This window comes from Mus musculus, chromosome 14 (assembly GCF_000001635.26).
Source record: "Mus musculus strain C57BL/6J chromosome 14, GRCm38.p6 C57BL/6J".
NCBI classification, from domain to species: Eukaryota; Metazoa; Chordata; class Mammalia; order Rodentia; family Muridae; genus Mus; species Mus musculus.
The window spans coordinates 15,422,383-15,437,622 of record NC_000080.6 but is presented as its reverse complement, the minus strand read 5'-3'; the positions used below and the strand labels follow the sequence as shown (position 1 = coordinate 15,437,622).

Here is a 15,240-nt window from a genome sequence, read left to right as displayed (position 1 = left end):
TCTGTTCTGATTGCGTTGGCATCTTGGGCGGTGACTGAATGTTCAGATAATGGACCGAGGACGCTGTCCCTGGCTCTAAGAGGATCACAGCCCCTCTCCTCTCCGGCACCCGCTTGCTCCTACACCCCTTCATCTCCACCACCGGGTTGTAAATCTACGCCCACCTTCTCTGACAGCACTAGGGCGTTAAGGATGTGTATATTCTGGAATGGGAAGGGGACTTTTGGCCTGATCCCCAGGGGTATATGTGTGAGAAACTAAGGCGAGTCCCCAGGTGTCAGCAGATAGGCTGGGGTCCCAACAATCCAGAGAAGAATCCAGGGCAGAGGCTGATCTGGGAGACAGCTTCCCCTTGAGGCTTCAAGGTTTGCACCTAGGCTGAGGAGAGAAGGGAGTGGGGGGAGCCCTTAGCTGGGTTAGGAAAGATCTTTAGCTTAAAGCTGGAGGATGTGTGGAGAAACAGAAGGGGGTGTGCACAGCTCCTCCAGTGAGGGAAGACCTAGCTTCTCGGCCTGGTATCTGGAATCAGAGGTGGGTCTATATTAACTTACCAACTCCCCAGATATATCGTCCTGGTCGTTTCTGATGGTTTGGCAGATGCAGAGATCCACCTTTGCACCCAAGCCATCTGGTCTTCAAGACCACTTTTGGGAAGAGGCCTAGTGTGCATATTGTAAAGAAAGGGTTCTCTCTCTCTCTCTCTCTCTCTCTCTCTCTCTCTCTCTCTCTCTCTCTCTCCTGGTGGGGAACACATCACCATGTATGGGAGAGGAGGCACATAGTTCTCTTCACCCCATATCCAGGGACACTTGTGATTGAGGGCCCTGCACGTCTAGTCCCTACCTAGCCTAGTGGAGAAGCGTTTGGCGGCTGCGCTGGTGCAGGCTATGGACAGTTCTCAGGTTCTCCTTGCATAAACTTCTCATATTCTGGCTTTTTATAGAATAATCTTTCCTAGGTTGCCCTGTGATTGTCTCCCCTATTCTGCTCTAACTGGGGAAAAGCAGAATTGGAATCATTTGGTTAGGCTTAGTCAGAGCCTTCTAGAAGAGAGGTGTACTACCAAGGCCCTTGGAGGAATTCTATCACGGTCACTCCCACACCCAGGCATACCTGGGGCAGCTAGCTCCTTGCTTCAAAACAGAAAGCTGTACAACCAAGAATGGGGATACCCTCCACACAAGCTTCTGATGCATTTCTGGGGCACAAAAAGTGACCATGCCTTCACCAGCCAGACCTCCTCGCAAGTGACAGCACAGCACGCAGCTTCTTCTAATATTCCCGGATATCTGAGGTAGGACCCCACTCTGACAGGTTTCTGGGAGTTTCTAACCTGGATTTGTGCTCTCCTGCTTTTTGAGGAAATAGGGTAGAATCTCGTGGGAATTTGAGAGAATGAGTCAAAACCTCTCTGAGTGGCTTGGGCCAGTAGTTGAACCTTGTGGGGGAGACATGAGTGATAGCAGTGCCTTCTAACATTGCTTGGGTTGGTTCTGCATGCAGGGCCAGATGCTATTATGGGTATTGTATGTGCTTGTGTTACCTTTAATTGACACAATAGCCATGAAAGTGGTCTTATAGGTTTGTATAAGTGGGAACAAAATCATGGAGAAAGCCAGTACATAGAAGGGCTGGTTCCTATAGTGGGCAAGCTGTGTGCCTCAAACTCATAAGCAGATTTTGTAGTAAAGGCTGTCCACGGGGGAGAGGTGAGTGGATGAGGCCCCTTCTGCTTTAGTCTAAGCCCAGGGACACATGCCAGTAGAATCTAGGGTATGGGGGCCAATGCTGCGTGTCTCCAGAGTCAGAGTCTCTTGGAGTGCACTGGAACCCAGTCTAAGAAGCCAGCTGTTGTTGTTGAGCGTTTCCTTTCAACCTGTTAGCAGATTGTTTTTTAATTCAGGAAGAGACAGAGATGGAGACCTGTGTGTGATCTGCTTTGTGCTCAAAAGGCATTTGGAGTAGCAGTAGAATGTCCTTCTGGAGGGTGGATGAGGACATAGCACTAACTGGGAAGCCAGAGCCTGCCGCCTCTCCTGAGGAGGCCCACTGGCATGGAGTAAGGCCCCTCAGTGATGTAGTAGATTAGTAATGTGGGAACCATTGTCTTTGATACCTGGGTCCAGTGAACTTTGCTTATACATAAATACATGCCTACTTCTGATGTTATTCAGCATCTTAAAAATACTGAAGGAAAATAACTTCCTTATTTTTAAAAAAAGGTAGTTTTTCTTACTTTTCCATAAAAATCCCTTTAATCAGCATTACCTGATTAAGTAGAAAACAATGAACAAGTCACCACAAACCTGGATCTGGGAATACAAATGCAGTAGACTACTTATAAGCCTTCAAAGCAACAAAAATCAACTAACCATGCAAATCTTTAATGACTCTAAATAAGATTAAATGGATTATCAGCCATTTCTGAAAAGCCTTATCAAGTTTGAATAGTTCTGTTTTATCCTGCTCACAATCATTTGCTAAAGTTGAGAAAATGCAGAATATAAAGCGAAAGGCCTTATTTACTCAGCCAAATGCATTGGTGGACTTCTCTCCCTGATAGCCACTGCATTCGACCTCAGCACTGGCATAATTCTAAGTTTGCTGCTGTCCTCAGGAGTCAAATACTCCTCCACTCACTGAGCCCCTTCCACAGAGAGTACTTCCCAGCCACTAGAGAGTCTGTAGCCCTCTAAGAAGTTTTGTGGAGTGGGATTCTGGGTGTTAGGAGTATTTCATCTCTTTGCTCTGAGGTCATCACTCTAGGATGACGTCCTATTGAAGACAAAGGAAGAAAATATTCAACTGTAGAGTGGGAAAAGTCCATTTCTCATCTCAAGCAGGATGGCACTGATTACAAGTGAACTTGGACACCATGTGACTCTTATGTCACCCCCAGTTTGGTTTCATACCAGCACAGATTTTCTGGGTAGTCACTGGGGAGGGGGAAAAGGTAAGGCCTGCTGGAAAAGCTCTAACTGACAGCCACTCCAAAAGCAAGGGCTATGTCAAAGGCTTGCTCATCCTTTCTACCTATCCACTTTCACCTGCTTGTTCTGAGTCTGCTGGGAAAATCATAGGGTCCCGAAGTCCTCAAGGGCTTGCATTCACATTTTAGAGAGTTCATCAGAGTGAATCATATTTTTACTGTAATTAGGGAAATTCATACACCTGACACATTGTTCAGGGAGGACCATAACCAATCAGTTTGTCTCCAAAATGGGACTAAATCAAGGTGAAGACACTGGATTTGTTACGACAGAGCAGGTAAGGAGTAGGAGAATAAGTTGTGCCCTCGAAATCCACTGCTACAACATGACCAGAAATGCTCTCTGTTCGGAGACAAAGAAGCTGGGTGAACATTCTCATCCTAGATTCCAGGCTTTTCAGAGCAGATGGGAAGTAGCTGCTCTGTCTCACCCTGTGGTCCATATCCAATCTCCTTACTCAGTGGGCACCTATGTGGTATCCTATGAAGTGGCACATAGGATGCTATCACAATTCTCCAAGCACATTTAAATCTTATAAACATAAGTTTATAAATGTAGACAATAGAAAAACTAAGCAACTGTGAGAGTAATCACAAGAAAAAATGAACACTTCTTTTAGATCACATTGACAATATATGTTTATGTTCTACACAGTTTGATTATATATTATTTTCATTTTAGATTGATATTTAAAAATAAGTAATTATATTCCAGAGCATACAACTTAGATTTTTAATAGCAAGAGAAGTCAAAACAGATTCTAAATCTGAGTGGTGGTGGTAGACTCAGAGGCAGAGGAAGGTGAATCTCTGAGTTCAAGGCCAGCCAGGTCTACAAAGGAATATCCAGGATAATCAGAGCTACAAACCTCATCTAAAAAAAGAAAGAATGAAAGGAAGAGAGGAAGAAAGAAAGAAAGAAAGAAAGAAAGAAAGAAAGAAAGAAAGAAAGAAAGAAAGAAAGAAAGAAAGGCAGGAAGGAAGGAAGGAAGGAAGGAAGGAAGGAAGGAAGGAAGAAAGAAAGAAAAAAAGGAAGGAAGGAAGGAAGGAAGGAAGGAAGGAAGGAAGGAAGGAAGGGAGGGAGGGAGGGAGGGAGGGAGGGAGGGAGGGAGGGAGGGAGAGAGAGAGAGAGAGACTTGAGAGAATTCCATAAGTGAAACAAATAAACAAAACAATATGAAAATATCAAAGTAGAACCAACGAAGCTCTCTCCTCATTAATTCTGCCTTAAACCAATATATTCTATCTTAAAGCATGTTCACATTTGAGTTCTCTATGTAGCTAAATGTTAGCACCCTATTTTACATGTATATTGTGACTCTAAACATTTTTTTGATAATGCAGGATAGATCGGCTTTTAGATTGGAGATGGCCATCAACTTTTGAGTACTCTGCCAAGCCCTAGCTATTAATGCATCTCAGTTCAGCATGTGACAAGGCCATTTCCTGTGACAGTTGAAATCTGGAGTCTTTTCTTGAGCCATATAACATGGTCATTTCCTGTGAGAGTGAAGTCTGGAGTCTTCTCTTGAGTCAGTGGTATTTCCTCAAAGTGGTAAATTAATAGAAACTCCCTTACAATTCTTCATGATCAAATGAATAAGTCCTTGAAATAGAACTAGTGTCATAAGAATGGATTTTTGTCTTAGAGGGATAAGCAGATTAGGAAAGGTTACAAGATTAATCATTTCATCCCAACCTAAACTTTTAAACTATTGATACGTGCCCCTTGCAAATGTCACTACACTCAGTGTTTAAAAGTGTTCTTGTGCCTTTTGTTAAGAAGGAAAGAAAACAAATGTTATTAAAATGTTTCTCAAACTATTTTCAATACCATGGAGAAACTTGGTAGTGCACTGTGTCCAAATATAGGCTAGCATCGTCTTTTTCTTTCCTTTCTACTTATTCTCTCCCTCCCCCTCTCCCTCACTTCCTCCCTCCCCTCCCTCTTGCCTGCTTTGCTTTTCTTTCTTGGGTTACTGATAGGATAGGTATTCTCAACACTATGTTACTGGGAGAAACAGGCCATGTCTATAGATAAGAACAAGGCAGCATGACAGTGCACTATGTGTTTATTTAAAGCTAACACTGTGAGGCTTCTCCCTCACTCTCACTCTGACTTCTTTAACTTCTCTCACTCTGACTTCTTTTGACTTAGAGGACCAGGCCTTGTCCAGGCCTGCCCCCAGGGTTCCCTGCCCACAGTGACTAAGCAATATGCTTGGCTGGGAATTTGGGCAGGAAGAAGATCCTGGTCAGGCCTCTGGGATGCCCTACATCAGACCATTGCTGGGGATTAACCAGCAGGATGGTTCTCACTCATCTCACAAGTTATGCTTTCATCTTCCTGTTAAGCTTTGTCCAGACATTTATTGGGATGACCTATCTGTTCTCCCAGCTGTGTCCCAGAAATACCTCCCATTAGCAGTCAGTCAAATGAATATTGTTTGAAATGGAGTAATGGAGTCTGTCTGCTATCAAAGCTTCGGCTGCACACCCTACAGAGGGTGGTAAGTGGCCAGCAGTCAAAGGAAGGCCAGGTGAGAGGCAAGATCAGCAGAGAAGGCAGGTTGGAGAGAAACTGAAAGAGAGAACACAGGCAACTGAAACCAGGCAAAAGAAGGGAGTCTTACAACAAGAGGGTGACATCTAGTATCACCCCAAACCCAAAGACAAAGGGAAAAACAAGGAGATAAAGGGAGTGTGATGTTTGTATCCTGAAGGGATGAACATTACAAAAAGTTAAGCTAAGAAACTCCTAAGAGTCTTTGTCCACTCAGAGCGCCATGTCTCTTTCTCACATGCCAGAACAAGTCATTACTGCTCCTCCCCTGTCTGTAGCCCTGGCCTCTTACTGCCATTTGTGCCTCAGTGCCCTTGGCGATCTGATGAAGCTGTAGGGCCCTGGAATAATACGTTTCAATGTATTGTGTATTGCTATGTGTAAGATTATACATCAGATTCCCTCCAGCTGCTGTTGCTCTCATCTATGGTTCCTACAGAATGTGTGCATTAATGTCATCTCAGCGCTTGGGCTAGGTGTTGACATTTCCACCTAGCAGTGAGTGTAGGTGCTACTTCGAGATAACCACACTGCGGTATGAACATGTCTTACCTGTGCTGGGACAGGACCCTAGCTCTGCCAGTTCCCATGGGCTCTGTGTTGGCATGAGAATGGGATGCTACATTATGATGGAAAGTTAACAAACAAGAATTGTGACTTTTGTGTATTAAAGTTCATGTACTGGCCTCAGGGATTTTGTTGGTGGATGTCTTGCAAGTGTATGGCTACCTAAGAAAATTGGAGTAGGGTGACCATTGTGTTTGGGGGAATCTTTGGAAAATGAGGACTGTGCTTCTTTCTCCAAGCTGTCAGGTATAAGTTGAGGTGAACTTTAGTGAGGCCTCATAGCTGCTTTAGCTAACAAACTGTTCTTAGACCAATTTTCATTTCTTCACACCAAGCAATTGCTTTTGCTTTCTTATTCATAGGCATTAAGAATGTTGAAAAAAGAAGAAGACTGTTATCTAAAAGAATGTCCCACATCAGGACCACTGCCAGGCTATGGGATACTATACCAAGGCTTGAAAAAAAAGAGCCTCTGCGAGCAGCTGCCCCAAATCACCTGTGGTCATGTTGGGATGTGCACAGGCCGCACTTTGCCTCACAGCAGTAGCCCTTTTGGATAGAATCCCCGTGGCCTTGACCAGTATAACTTTAAGTGAGAATATACTGCCTCTTAGCAGTGTTAACTTCCTCTCCAGCATGTTTCCCTTGCAGCAAAACTGTTAGTGGTTTTGAAAAGCTTGCTTCCATTCCATAAGCACATTCTATCAGGAAACTTCCAGAATATAGGCAGGTTCTTAGAGGCCTATGGAAAAAGTCCAGGATCTGAAGAATTCCCAAGCTAGGGGATACACAGTAGACTGCAGTCATGGTGTGTTTCTTAAACAAATGGCTTTCATCGTCCTGCATTGGGGACAATGACTGAATGTCCCACTCCTGAGATGCACAGTTTTGTTTACTCTGGCTGGTAAAACAGAACCTGCTCAGTAGAAAACCAAGTTATTTAAGGATACCTTTGGCTTAGAGAGCAGTGGCCACATCTCAGCAAGAAAATAGTCTTCATGGGTATGTAGGTTCTTTTTCCTGATCGGATGCTGCCATTAGGCAGGCATAAGGCATGAAATGCTCAGTGAGAGGACACTGGGGACTCACATCCTTAAAAGCCCTCAATAGCATGGACTGTAATGTCTATGGGTGTGCCTCAGTATTTCTAATCTCTTGTAGTAAATATTTCATCTCAATCAGAGGTTTCTACCCTACCTTTGGTCATTTGGTTCCCACATAAAAGACATACAACCTTTATATTTAAAATCAGCCTTAATTAGCACTTGAGCTGGGCTTATATCTACCATCTATGCTATTTTTCTTCTTCCCTACCAATATCCATGAGATATGACTTGTCATGTTCTGCCTAGGCCACTCTTACTCTGACTGGCCAGCTCTCTTGGCCATGTTCTCACAATTCACTTATCCCATGGTGTCTTCTCTCTCTTCACCTCCCTCTTCACCTCCCTCTTCTTCACCTCCTCCTCCTCCTTCTTCTTCTTCCTCTTCCTCCTCTCTCTTTCTCTCTCTCTCTCCAATGCCAGGTACCAAAACTCTGCCTACCACTATTCTGCCCAGCTATAGGCTATAGATATCTTTATTCAACCAATAGTTTTAAATTAAGGAACAAGGTAACACAGCATCACTTGTGTGTGAGGATTTTCCCTGGAGGCAACCAGACATTTGGGGCCAAAACTTAACACTACAATACATAATAACAGACCAAACCTCAACAATAACCCATGTACTAAATTCCTATGTGAGCTGCTTTACACTCATATGTTTGCACAAATCCAACCATGGTGGGCAAACATCCTGAAATCTTGACAGACAATAAGCTTGGAACATTTTTCCTAGAATTATCAGAAGGCAGTGGAAGCTTCAGAGGTACAAGAGCTGGGTGGCAAAAGAGCAGGATGGGGAAGGGTATGATGATGGGTAAGGGTGTAGCAGGTCACTGTTCCTTGTAGATTGTCTGTGCAGACAAAAGGTAGGGTAGACAAGGGTTTCCTGAAATTGGACTGTGTGAGAATACATCTTGTAGACAACTCTGTTACTCTCAACAAAAAAATTAGACTCAATCTGGTTGTACACAGGAGGGTTTCATCTCGAGGATGGCCTCTCAGTCCTTCATTTGCTGTTCCCTGTATCTTTATCTATCATGGTCCTTGACATGCTGTAAGAAGCTCTAGGCCATGGCTTGTCTGTGCTGACAGTTGTTTCCATTCTTCTCTCCAGCTCCATGTTGTATTTTAAAGTCAATGGGGTGAGTATTTAGACTACAAAGGAGGTACTTGCTCAGGAATCTAGTTGTGAAATTTCCCTGAAAACACCACAGCTCTGCACCACTTTAACCATCTTGTTCTCAAAGGTTTGCTGTTCTTTACATCCCTCCCTCCCTCCTTGTTGTCTCAATGTAGGACTTTTATTTACCTACACATTTGTCCATCCATCTAGAGCTAATCAGACCAAGTACCTCTTCTGCCACTTAACAGCCAACTGAGTGACTGGGAATCTTCTGTCTTCAGTATGTCTCAGTTTTCTCTTTGTGAAATCAATAGAAAAATAGGCAGTTGAGAGACTTGAGAGAATTATGTATATTATGTGTTTTCTACAATGTGTAGCACCTGACAAACAATACTTCAGACATTGTTATTGGCATCAATCAAAGCATTGCATTGATAGCTGATTGTGTGCAAAGAAATTAACAGGGCTGGAGAGGTGACCTCCAAATTGAGTATTTGTTGCACTTGGCCTGGATTCAAGTTCTTAGCACTCACATTATAGCTCAGAACTATACATAAGTTAAATTCTGGAGGATCCATTAGCCACTTCAGAACCCCATGGGTACTGCATGTGTGTCACACACACACACACCACCTGTATGCATGAAGTAGAAACAAAGAAAAACAGATGAAAGAAGCACAAGAAAATGTTCCAGGCCTCTAAACAAAGCTTGTTGTCTCTTTCAGAGTTATCAAAATTGACTTCCTAGAATCTCAGGCAGTTAGACTGACTCCAAAAGATGACCATAGGAGCCCATGCAGAAGTAAAGACAGATGGGGCAACATATTAGCAGAGGCATAGTGGGGAGTAGATGAACACCTATGAGGATTTTGACCTAGAGCCCGTGGTTCTAGAGGAAGAAGATTTAATCTACTTGGGGCTTTGAGGCTCTAGGAAAGAAGTTGCTGCCTCCTGTTGTCTGTGACTGCACCCAGCCGAGGCAGGGCTTCAGCTTTCCCAAGCACAGTCAAAAACCAAGGCTGTGTGTGAGCTCCTCAGTGCAGTGGTTGGACTCAGCCAGCTAAAGTGGCCATGAAAGCCTACATGGCAGTATGTGACTGTAATTTTCAGCACCGAGAAGCTGAGCTAGGAGGATCTTGAACTTCAGGATGGCTTGGGCTAAGCAGTGAGGCCTTTTGTTACTGCAAAGAATAAAAATGTAAGAGAGAAAATGCGTTCAGGTGGTATTCAGACTCCCCCCACAGAGAAGAAGCGTGATCTAAACCTGGTTAAAGGTGCTAATTATGCAACTGAAGTTCCCCCTTTTGAATGTGTCAGTATTTGTGAGCACAGGTGAGTCCTGTAAGCTCTAAGCATCACTTTTTATCAAATGCTTACCATATTTCTTGCCTTCTGTACCTTACTATGAGACGTCATTGGATGACAGAAGTCAAGCCTATGTAAATCAGGCAAGTGTTAGTATAATCCACAGGTCCCTGTGTGCTGTAACAGCTGCAGACCAAGAATATACTCAAAAGAGCTCAGTCATTCCAAGATTTCCAAATGCCCGAACATGCCTCCTAATTTCCAGCAGTGAAGAGATCCATAGATGTGGTTCCCGATTCCTTCTGTGCATAGCACTCCACAGAACCTGACTTTGCATGTTGGAAGTCTTGGTGCTAGAGATACAACCAGGAGTCTCTGATTGATTGTGCGGCAGGAATGTGACAGGTGCCACTGAGCCCCTGAGAGAGTTCAGCCAGCTTCTTCCAGGAAGGGAGGGAGCAGCTCCTAAATGTTCAGGACTCATTTACACCAAGTGTCAGTCCGGGTGATGTCAGCCTGAATTTGGCTTTGTCATTCTTCGATCTTGATCTGTTTCCATTCCAGTCTAATTTTGATCATGCAAGATTTTAAGGAGAACATCAAACCCTGCAAGAGCTTAGTTATTTCTAGTTGAGATGCTAAGCTCAGTAGATAATGGCTCTGACATTGTTAGGAGACAGATACCTACACCCCATCCATCATGATTTAACCCATTTCACATCACTAGGTTAAAAGAAACCCATGATTGTGGATTTGTGAGAAATCCAGGTTTATTATACCATCAACCATGCTGATGCCTGGTTCCTGTTATTCTTATTTGTATATGCGTTTCTGAATTCACCTTGGTCACAGACAGTTTCAAAGAATCAGGCAAGCCTTGAAACAGGGATACGTGACTAACAAGAGCTCCATTTTTAAATGCTTTAACCCCATTGCTTCAGGAGCTCACCTGAACCTAACCCCTGGGCACCCAAAGCCTAAGCCATCTCAATCCTAAGGTCTAAAGTATCATTTGTCTTTGTAGATCTTCCTCAGCTGTCTCTATGACCACTGTCAAGTCCTGATCCCCAGGGAACCCGGGCATCCCTCTAGCATGACACATAGCCTCAGTACTGGTGATACTGAATGTGATGAACTCAGATGGAATAGCAAATTCTGCATCAAATAGGCAAAATAACTCAAGTCTCTGGTACCTGTTTCTTTATCTAGGGTAAGCGACGTACAGTCTGACCCACAGTAGATCTTTAATAGTACTAATTGAATGATTGAATTGGATAGTTTGAAGCCAATTCATCTGCAATGGTAATTTGAAAGAAAGATAAATTGAATTTCTTCGGGATGTACACACACACACACACACACACACACACACACAAACACCACCCCAAGATGTTAATGATCTCTGCTTTTTTAACTGGCTCATCCCATGAAAACATAATGATAGTAAAAGAAATGCAGTCAGCATGCTTTCCTATTTGCCCAGCATGCAATGAGGAACTGTGTCCAAGCATTAGAGATGATTTCATCAAGATCTCCTGAAACTAACTCTTCTAAAAAGGGAGCTTTCAAGTTTGGATGATGGGTTGCCAAATCTTGGTCTTCTTGAGTTTACAGATATAAAAATATCTGATCGTTCCTTTCACAAAGTCTTAGAACCCTGGTATCATCAGGGTCTGTCTCAGGTACGATGATTGCGCTGCAACAGCAAGTATGATTTTCTGACAAAATGGTAGCTGTAGAATTATCGCCTGCTATAAGAAATGACTCAGAAGCTATAGGGAATTCATTCCATGGGGCTTTCGACTTGACAACAGAGATGTGATTTCTTCAAGATCTGCTTCCTCTTTAATCACTTTGGGTGCAACTGAGTTCAGCAGTTGTGGGTGTGTGGTTAGAAGAGTCTGACACGCTTAGGTAACAGCATTCCAGTTGTGGAATAGAGAAACACACAGACAATATTAAATAGTATGCTGAATCTATCTCTCTTCCTCTCTCTCTCTCTCTCTCTCTCTCTCTCTCTCTCTCTCTCTCTCTCTGTCTTGGTGGTTAAAATAAGAAAAAAATTCTCACGTCAATAATGCTGGTTTTAGTCAGGTTTATTTCTATCTATTGGACAATAGTGTTCTACTATGCAAGTCTCCAACATATACTTCTAGCTCTTAAACCTGTACCTACTGTGCAAGCATCACTTTCCTGTCTGCCAGGAGAGCACTACAGAGGTGTGTTCAGTAGCTGAGAGAAGTCATTTTAGTTATAACAAGGAAGATGATTTCATTTTTCTTGCTGAAGGTAGAAGAGTCACTTGTTTGCTGGATAAACTTTCATGATTTACTGAGCTACTAGGAAAGTGGTGTTCGCTTCCCACCCTCTGACACCTCACAGTCGACATTAGCTCCAGATTGTCTTTTAATTAGACTTTCTTTTAAAAATCCAGCTCCAATATGAACTAACCAGTGCCCCCAGAGCTCATGTCTCTAGCTGTATATGTAGCAGAGGACAGCCTAGTCGGCCATCAATAGGAGGAGAGACTATTGGTCTTGCAAAGATTCTATGCCCCAGTATAGGGGAATGCCAGGGCCAGGAAGTTCGAGTGGGTGGCTTGGGGAACAGGGGGAGGAGGGGGATATAGTGGAATTTTAGAGAGGAAACTAGAAAAGGGGATAGCATTTGAAAGGTAAATGAAGAAAACATCTAATAAAAAAATAAAGTCCAGTACCTTCCTTTTTTGTCCCTCTGTACAAATAGTCATGATAAACTTCCTTCCACCAGTTTAAGTTGAAGTACAAAGCTTCACCATGATTGTGACTAGCGTCAGGTGGAGAAGTTGATTGTTATAGACTAAGATGCTTCCAGTCTCAGGTTATCTAGTGTAGGGATCTTAGCCATAGTTCTTCCCCTTGAGCAATCTGCTTGAACCTCTACATAAGAGGTGTGAGTGTGTGTGTGTGTGTATTACACATAGCAACTGTGTGTGTGTGTGTGTGTGTGTGTATTACACATAGCAACTATGTAACCCAGACTGATCTCTAACTCATAGTCTTCCCTCCGCAGCCTTCTAAGTGTCAAGACTACTGATACAAAATGTGGAATCATGGACAGTGCTAGGAAACTGGATAAGATTGAGTGGGTCCAGAGTTCCCAGCACCTAGGTACCCACCTGAGACAGTAGGTGGCTCTATGCTCCCCCAGATTCCAGGCCTGAAACACATACTATACTTTATAAATAGAAAACGTGACTTATAGTCACATCGCCCAGAACAGAGCTCTCCATGCTAATGAATTATCTAGATGCCTTAAGCTAATAAGCTTCCTTTCTAAGGCATTCCTCCTTGCAAAAGATATTTAATCTCTGGTATACCCTGAGAAGGTGCTATGCATCCATTTTCCTATATGAACAACCAATAAATAGTTTGTGATCAAGGACTGTCTCTTTTATCAAGAACTGTTGTGGGAAGAAGCATGAAGAAGGACTTTTACTACCAAGCCTCCTGCAGAAGACTCTTTGTGCCCCAGACAATCACCACCAAGCTAAGGACAATCACCAAGGAGCTAAGCCAGAGTTCCCATTTCCCTGGCCCTGAGGTCATCATCTTCCTCAGCCTGAGGGCCCCAACTTTGTTTTCAACTTTCTGTGACCCCATGGTGACATCATGTTCAGGAGTTTGAGAGACCTCAGTCCTGGACACTTCATCGCAGGCCCATGTGAGGCCATTATTGTGCTATTCTTCAGTTTCTTTGGAGTAAAGGTGGTGTTTGGAGTATGCCGATCCTATTTGTGATAAGGATGTTGAGTATGGAAATGACCAGGGTACTAGAGTGGGAAATGAAGCCCTCAGATTCTTTTCCAAATGATTCATACACTGATACAGGTTCTCTATAATAGGTAGGGCTAGGTGGACAAAGTTCATCTAGGATTTCTTTTGCAGAAGATGGTATCTTTGGAGTCAGCTGATAAATCCTCCATAGTGACTACTGAAGAGAAGTAAGCTCATTGCTCTCTAGCATAATGGTCTACTATTTCTTCAAAATACTCAATAATAACATTGAATACTCGTACATTTGTATGTTTTTGTTTTACAAGACAAAGTCTTTCTATGTAGCCCAAGCTGGCCTAGAACTCACGATCATCCTATATATCCTATATATAGCTAGGTTTATAAATATGTGTTGTCATGCCCAGCCTTCAATATTCACATTCTATGTGGTCTAGGATAATGCTGAACTGTTTAACAGAAATCCATTATTACTATCAATTTGCATAATTTAAATTTTCTTACTTAGCATTTCTTTTGCTCTGATAAACCCTTTAACCCATTAGCCATTTGGAAAAGAAAGGGTTTATTTCAGCATACATTCTGTCAAGAAGAGAAGTCAGGGGAGGAACTCAAGGCTGAAGCCTAGAAACAGCAACTTCAGAGGTTACGGAGGAGTCCTGCCTGCTGGCTTGTGCCTCATGGCTTTCTCAGTCTGCTTTTGTATATAACTCAGTACAACCTGCTCAAAGTTGCTCTACTCGCAATGATCGGCACCCTCTTACAGCAATCATTTTTTAAGAAAATGCTCAACAAACTTACATATAGGCATCTGAAGACCATCTTCTGAGTTGAGGGTCCCTTTGTCTCAAATGTCTCTATCTTTTGTAAAGTTAACAAAAACTAAGCAGTATACCACACTAAGCCAGTAAGAAAAATATGTAATTAATTTCAATAATATTTATCTCAATACATCAAAATAATTCTACAAACAACCAAATTAAACTTTATTGAGTTTTATTCACATTGTCTCTAAGAAATAGTCTACATTTTTGCCTTTACATAATACGAAATGCTCTAAATTTTCATCAAAAATATTTGGCTTCTTTCTATATTTCATAAAATGTATAAAAAATGTATTGAAAGTCAGATTGTCTCCTACATATTTAAATATATTCCAATAGTGAAAAATATTTTTAATTTAATTTAATCACAGTTACATAAAATTAAGCATTTTTCATCCATTTACACTAGCCACATTGTAAGTGCTCAGTAGTCCAACACCCCAACAGACAACAGAGCTCTAAGCTATCTGTGGGGACTGTTGAGGAAGGACCATAGGCACAGTGTGAGTGTTCGTGGTTCAGAATCATGACATCGTTTTCATGGATCTTATCCATTCTCTGATTTTCTTTTTTAATGTTCTTGTGAGCCAAGTATTTTCCCTAAACCTTCCATCATCTCTCTTTTATTTGGGCCCTGAAGGACATTTCCTCATGACTATTCATTATTTGTATCCTGGGTACATGAGCAGAAAATTCAAGAATGAGTTAAGGTAGAGATAGATCAAGGAAGAAAATTCATGCTTCTTCTCCTGTTATGAAGAAAAAAAGATCATTTTCCTTCTGTGAGTTGCTCTAAAGAACTCATACTCCAGGCACCTTAGATTCTGAAGATGTGTGCTGGAAATAAAAGCCCAAGTTGTTATGTTTTCCCTGCAGCCCAAACTCTCCCTTAAAGTGATCTAGAAGATCTTCATTTAAGAACTTTGTCTTTAAGCACTACCCCATGGCAGTGTCTCTCAAGAAGTGTTTTGAAGACCTTGTTCATGATTT

At 42.5% G+C, this 15,240-nt stretch overlaps 1 protein-coding gene across 3 annotated transcripts in view; it reads left to right on the top strand.

The window, feature by feature from the left end:
• Lrrc3b (leucine rich repeat containing 3B) overlaps positions 1-15,240 on the top strand; it is an 81,473-nt gene that overhangs the window by 1,365 nt on the left and 64,868 nt on the right. Inside the window, exon 1 of one of the 3 annotated variants that reach the window (XM_006518005.3) lies at positions 178-1,294. The exons of the other annotated variants lie outside the window; for them this stretch is intronic. The gene's annotated coding sequence lies outside the window, so the exon portion shown is untranslated. Of the gene's footprint in view, positions 1-177; positions 1,295-15,240 lie in introns of those variants that run through there. 3 annotated transcript variants of the gene reach the window in all.